Source organism: Haliaeetus albicilla, chromosome 14 (assembly GCF_947461875.1).
Source record: "Haliaeetus albicilla chromosome 14, bHalAlb1.1, whole genome shotgun sequence".
In the NCBI taxonomy this organism is placed as follows: domain Eukaryota; kingdom Metazoa; phylum Chordata; class Aves; order Accipitriformes; family Accipitridae; genus Haliaeetus; species Haliaeetus albicilla.
In genome coordinates this window covers 34354489-34361849 of record NC_091496.1, presented here as the reverse complement: position 1 = coordinate 34361849, position 7361 = coordinate 34354489, and positions in this window count along the sequence as shown.

Sequence of the window (7361 nt, the reverse complement as noted above, 5' to 3'; positions counted from 1 at the left end):
CTTCTGGCCTGGAGCTGAAGAACAGCAAGTCTCCGTCTGTCTGCCACCAGGTACGTAGGCATTCCCCAGCGATACCCATGCACCTTTAGTAATGCAATCTGGGATAAAGCATGCCAGATTGGTCTCTACATCCTTTCTTCAAATGCACTTCACATTTTTTGAGGATTCTGAGGACATCCTTGAAATGGAGAAACTTTTCCATGTTCCCTTTATATTATTTTCTCTCTTGCAGGCAAACTTCCAGTAAACAATACACTGAGTTCATGAAGATGCAGACTGACTGAGATTTCAGGACGGGCTGAGTTACAAGTGTGTAAACCTAGAGTAACAGCTGCACAGTCAGTGACATTACCTTAGCTTCAGGCTTGTTCAGCTGAGATCAGATGCCAGCCAGAGCGATGTCTACATGCACAGAAAACGTAGGTCTTCTTCCAAAGAGCTGCCATTGCACATATGAGGAACGTGTGAACGTGAGCTTAAATCTGCAGAATTCCTCTGCTGCACAAATTGTCGGGCATTCAAACTATTAATTTATGACTGTTTTCTGTGGCTGCACTGTGACTCTTAAGGCAAAAATCAATCATTTTCTTTGAAAATCCAGAGGCGAAAAAACACGTGTGAGGGATAAGAGGAGATTATATGGTTTACAAAATACTGTCTCCTCTCTGAACCACATCCCTGTGATTTCAGCTAAGGTAAAATTTTACAGATGAAGTATTACCCTTCTGAAAAGTGTCTGCCTTATGTGTCTTGAGATCTGGAATTCAAAAAGAAATCAGCTTAGCTTAGTCCCTCAAAATTTATCTTTTCAAAGAATGTAGGCAATGTGCACAGGATGGAGAACCATGCTCTAGGGTGCAGTTATTTCGAAAGGATTTGAGGGTCACAGGAGAAAATTACTCATGCTGAGGTCCCAAGGCAATGTGTTAACATGATCCTTACAGTTTCAAACGGGAATCCCAAGTAGGAGCAGAAGAGTATGTTAGAGGGAAGAGTGTCCACTTCTGGTGTCCACTTATTGAGAGGAGTGTTAAGAAACTCAGGGGAGTTCAATGCAGAATAACATAACAGACTAGGGAGGAGAGGGATGGATGGGGAAAAAAAATCTTTAAAGGCTGCTTCTACCAGCTTAGCACGTTTAATTTAATGAAGCAAAGGTCAGAGATGTCATGAGGACATCTCAGAGAAGAATTTATTCCACCTGATCTTAGCTGATCTAGTGTCACCTAGTGTCAGCCGCCTCTTCCAGGCCCCCTCTGTAACTGATGGAGAGAGAAAGTATCACCACCCCAGGATTCTTTTCCTCCAACACAAAACAAATGTCCCAAACAGCTTGGATAAATCATTATCTGTCTCCATGGGCTACTGGGGGAAACTAAATGATTTGTTCAGACTAGGCACCTGATTCTGAGACAAGTGAATTAAAGAAAGATAAATCCCCACATGCACTGCATGGGAACAAATCTATGTAATAGCTCACTGGAGCAGGCCAGGGTTTAATGAGATCTATCAGCTAAAAGTTGAAGCTAGACTAATTCAGGCTATAAATAAAGCAAAGAGCTTTAAAAACAGTATAAACATAATTAACAGCTGGATTGATTTACTAGAAAATGCAGTAGATCCTTCATGACTGATAATTTTAAATCTAAGCAACATTAACTTATTTCCACTTATTTTTATGGAAAAAAAGAAAAAATGAGCTATTCCCAGTTTTCTACTCTAGAAAGTCCAGCAAAGCAGGATAAGCAGAACATTTTTATTAATGTATTTTCAGCAGAGGGAGTTCAACTGAAGAATCATTAAGCCTCGGTCATAATAGCATGAGCATAAAATAATAGTTATATATTCCCAACCCACCATTAGAAAAGCATTTGTTCCACTTCTCCCCTGAATAATTTGAGAAGACACTTAGAGACAATGCTGTCCCTACCCTAGGCCTTGTCCTCTATTGCTCAACCCTTTGTTCAGAGGGAATCTGAAATGTCATTGCTCAGTTATATCTCCTGTTAATGCATTCAGACAAAATTTCCCTCTCCACTTTCCATACATTTAAAGGTATGTTTCACAGATGTGTTTTTAGAGCCATGAAAAAAACTCAAAATGCTGTCTTGTACAAAAAAGGCATTGACAGCAGATGTTTCTTCCAACTCCTGACTAATAACAATATGACTCTTTCTGAAGTCTCCAAATAGCCCTTCATCTTCATTAAATGTCAAAGTGGCTTCAGAGTCCTCCTCGCAGGCTTTGGGCTCATGCAATGAATCAGTCCAAAAGGTGAATGAGAAAAGCTGCAGATTCCTCCCCACCATCAGCACCACTCTGTCTTTCCTACAGAGATCCTCAGAGAGAAGGATTGTGTTTTGCAGAGAGAAGCAGCGCAGCCTGTGCAGCAGAACCACATTTATCCCTCTGCCAAAGTGGTTTATGCATCTGCAGTGCTGAGGCCAGATTTGCCTCTGCATGCCAATTTTTTCAAAAGAAAAGCCTCAGCTTTCCAGATTAGTGGTGGATATGTTTCAGCAAATCAGCCAGACAAGCACATCAGATACGCTTCCGTCTGTACCGGGCCTGGACATAAACCCTAAAAAACTTTTGTGACAGATTATAACATCTACCCACCATGAGACAAGAAACCCTAAATATGGGGAGAATTGTATAGGAGCCACTCTGTTATGAGCTCTGTCAAAGTGCCACTGACACACACAACTCTTTCCAGAGAAACTTGCACTGTAAATACGTAGCCAAATGTACCCTGAGCAAATCACCAGAGAAGTCAGTCTGTGAGCAGATGAATACAAGAGCCGAGGGCATCACATCTTCAGGGCCATGGGACTTGTACTCAATGGGACGACTGACAGCAACGAGGACAGGGGAGGTGACCCTGCTGGCCCCAGTCCCTGATGGGGGCATGTGGCAGGTTCCAAAATGCAGAAGCCCAGCAACAGAGAAGTGAGGACGTATACCCACAGTGAGATTCGGCAGCTCTTTGGCTGATGTCTACATCTCAGCTGGTTATCCAGATTTCCTTCATAGCTGGTGAACAGAAGCACTTGTTGGATACAAGTCATACATTCCATGCCCTACACGGCTCTGCTGACTCCAAAACGCATCCCCATAACTAGCTTGGATGTAGACATCTGCACTGCGGAGACCTACCCTTCAGTGACACCTATCCCAGAGAAAACGAGAGTGCAAAGACACCAGGGGACAAAACTACCTGTGGGAGAAGCACCAACCCCCTCTTCTACTCTGTGTGCAGGATTGTGGCTAAAACAGGCTGTGTGGCCTCTTCACAGATGGAAGAGAAGGCTTAATCCTCCTGCAACAGACACTGTGCTCCTTGATTTGAGGCTCATCCACAGGATCAGACTTTGGCACTGAACTTTTATGGGGTACATTCACTCATAATTGTATAATAGTAGAGGGAAGTGTTTGCACTAAAACCCACAGATGTTCATCACAAAATACGGTTTCACCAGTCACAACATATTACAGAAATACACAAGGTCTTTAGGTTGCGGAGAAGCCTCAGTATCTCAGAGCTGCTGAAGGGCAGTTCTCATGGTGGACAATCTTCCAAATTGTAGAGCCCTGGAAGCATCAGTTGTTGCCTAAACTTGACATTTCTGCTACTTCTCTTTTCATTCTTTTTGCTCAAAGCAGGCAGCTGACAAAAATGTCAGTTCTTTTCAGTTGCTGCCAGAGTCTGAGGAAATACATGCTGTGTGGAAATGCTTTACTGCTCTCTAAACTACAACAATAACAATTATCTTTTTTTCATTTGTGAAAAAATATTTAAGAGGAAAACCTGTTTTATTCCATGTCCATCAAGAGCAAGAACTGAAGGGAGCAAACTTCCTAGAAACAAGAAATTCCAAGTTTGGGCTATCTCCAAGCCAAATATATCTGAAACTATTCTCCAGAAGAATAGAATCAAATGAGAAGGAATAAAGGTTTATTGCTGCAAGAAGCCATTTCCATAAGAAATATGTAACTTGCTCTTATACAAGTACTATAAAATTTGTGGTGTTTTTCTTTCTAGGAAACTAACAGCCAGAAAACTATTTCATGCTTTTACGTGAAATTTGTATGTTAGGCAATTCTTTTCAGCTTAGTGGACCAACAATCTTGATTTTAATTTGACTTCTATTCTTTATCCTAGCTTCAAATAATAAAAGACTCATCAGTCTTCCAGTGTAAACTATTTATATTGGCCTCATTAGCATAACATGTGCTATAGTTCTGGCTAGCCTATGTGTAAAGTGTCATACGTGCATTCCCTGCCAGCACTGGATTTGGCAGAGAAGCAGAATAGGCAAAGGATGAAGTGGGCAAGTGCTGGAAGTCTGCCACTTAGTCAGTATTCCCGAGTCCCATCCACTTGCATAAGTGACCCTTCTGGGCTGCAGTCCATTTTTAGAAGCACAGTTCCTAGAACTCAGCTTCTGGGTGTTCTGTTAATATATTTAAAAAAAAAAAAAAGTGCCTTAAAAACAGAAAAGTTAACAAAGTTGACCAGGAACTTTGATTTGATGGCTATGCAATGCCATCCGTAAGCAGGGTTACCCCACTCCTTACCCTTGCTTTATCGGTTAGTTCTAGCACAGATGGGAAGTCAGCAATGTCAAAGGATTTGCATATGGCTTGCTCTCTGAGCTTAGCCTCTAATAGAATAACAAAATGACTGACATACAAGAACCGATTAGAGGGAACATGAAAATATAGCCACCAAATGCACAGGCACACACTGCAGTTTGATAGAAGCCAAAAGTCACAGTGTGGTGCAGTGCCAAGTTCGTATGATTCACAAATAATTCAATGACATCTCGTACCCATAGGCAAGTTAGAATCATGCCACAAGAATTTCCTGTCGTTTCTTGCTTTTCCCCTCAATAATCTCCAAGATCTGTTTAATACTCCAGCTACATTGGGGACCATGCTTTTAAATAGCATTTAAATAGCCTCCCCATTCTCAAAGCAAAGATTTTCAGCCTTCCCATGCCATGAACTGAAGTCACAGAAATGTCACCTTCCTCATAGTCTCAAAAACTCCTGCTTCTTCAGCTATAGAGACAGGAAGGAATACCATGGGCTCATTAATTCTCTTTCCAACTCTCAACTGAAAAAAAACAGTCACTAAGCAAAAGTAGCCAGCAACATACCTTCTTGATGCACAGAGCATATTGCTGATCTAGCGCTGGTGAAATGTTGTTTCCTAGGAGCTGAGCAACCCCGTTGTTACACCAGAATTTTCTAAGTGTCATTTTTGAATAGCTCTTGAATAACTCTTATCATAAATATTCACTCAATCAAGCTATTAGATTCTGAAACCAGAAGAGGAGTATTTTATCCACATAGTACTAGATTTTATGTAGAGAGAAGGTTTTTAAACAAGCATTTCTAATTTCAAAGCAGTGAGAAACGTCTGCCATTGTGTCATGGTCAGTAATATGCTTTGACTACCATGCCCCATTTGCAGCAACTTATTATTCAGAACTGAAATAAAAAGCAGGAAAACACCAAATATTTGAAAGACTTCTTGGGTTCCACATCAGCATTTTTATGTTTCCTCCAGTCACTGCTAATTGACCATTCATCAATTCTCAATTTCACTTACATCGATCCCCCCTCTTTGCATTAAATGTGTTTCGGGTATAACCGTCAGTTTAGACACCATGGCCAGATTCAGATAACCTAATTTCCACACATCCCAACCTGTGTCTACTGTATCCTACTGATCACACAAGAAGGGCAAAGAACAATATCTTGCAGAGGGACAAAAGAGACGTTTGGGCTTTGTGAATGTGAACCCCAGTGTAAATATAGATGCAGGATGGGAGACTCTAAACAGGTTAGTTAATGACACCCTTGTGCTGATTTCTCAGGGTTGATTCCTTCGTTATTTAATATCATTATTATCTCAATGATTCAAATGTCATTACTGCTAGCAATGGCTGTTACTAACTTGCCGTTGTCTTACGGCATGATCTGCTTTGCTACAGTACTGAGACAACGATTTGCCATATCTAAATTAAATGTTCATCACCCAGTCCCAGCTGCTCAGGTAGGCTTTCCTATAACTAATGAAGTATATCTAAAACATGTATCTGAGTATCTTTGAAAAACTTGCTCTGTGAAGGTGTCTCTTTCTCTCCCCTTATCTGAAAGAAGCTAAATGACTATCTTTGTTAGTCTACTTCCACTGTGTGTTCCTAATTTAGCTTTGACAGCTAGAGTTAGGCAAGACAGATTCCATACTAAAACATTAAATTGCCTTTTAGTCTTATATTCAGTGACCTGTTATAATTAGCACATGTAATATAAGTCCTTCCCAATTTTATTCTAAAACTAATCCTTCTAAGCCATGAGTTGCCTGGGTAATTCATACCTCGGCACCAGTCTTTCAGAGCTGCACCACCTTAGTGAAGCAACGCAAATGAATAATTGTGTGTCAGGCTCAGAGGCATATTCTGTGATTCTAAGACAGAGACAGCAAAAATACACATTAACGAACTTTTCACAGGAAGCAAACAGCTGTTCAGAAAAATGGCTTCAAAAGGTGGGACCACCATCAGCCTAATCATCCACATTCCTCCTTGTTCAGCTTCTCTCATGAATAACATGAATTCAGACTACAAATATGTAAGAAAAGGTTTTATAGTATATTTATTTCCAGAGTCCCTTTAGTACAAGGATTTCTTTTCTTTTGGCTAGTGCTCCCAGTTTCACCACTGAGTAGGACACACGGTATTTGTAGCTATGTACTAGCAAGGATCCCTGCTAGTTCCCTCTTGTACTAACCCTTCAACAGAAAAGGGATGAAAAGGACCCCAAACCAGTGCCTGGCCAAAGCTCAGTTCACTTTTCCAACCCCAGTTTTCACTCCAGACAGCTAAGGGGAGACTTGAGTCATCAAGCAACACACACAGGCTGCCTGTGAACACAGCACAGCTAGCAAAAAAGTTGCCACACAGCGGGTTCCTATAAGCCACAACAATAATGTGGCACAAGAGAGATTGAGGTCATCACTGCTCCCTGTAACAGCAGAAAATGTGCTATGTCCTGTGCCCAGAGGGCTTCCATGTCAGGAGGGTCTGGGTTGCGCTGGGGACAGCTGGGTTGGAGATGGACATGCACTCAATAACGCAAGGAAGGAGCCTACTGGGAAGGGCTCCCCTGACATACTACATCATCATTGTTATGCACAGCTAATACTTCCCCCAAGTAATTAATAAGCATTCATTAGTAATGTATATAACATGATATTTCCATTATAATAATCAACAGTATTAATAATGAAACTTTATTGGAATTCCTATTTAATGTAAATAGCACAGACAAGATTACTCAATTGAGATTTT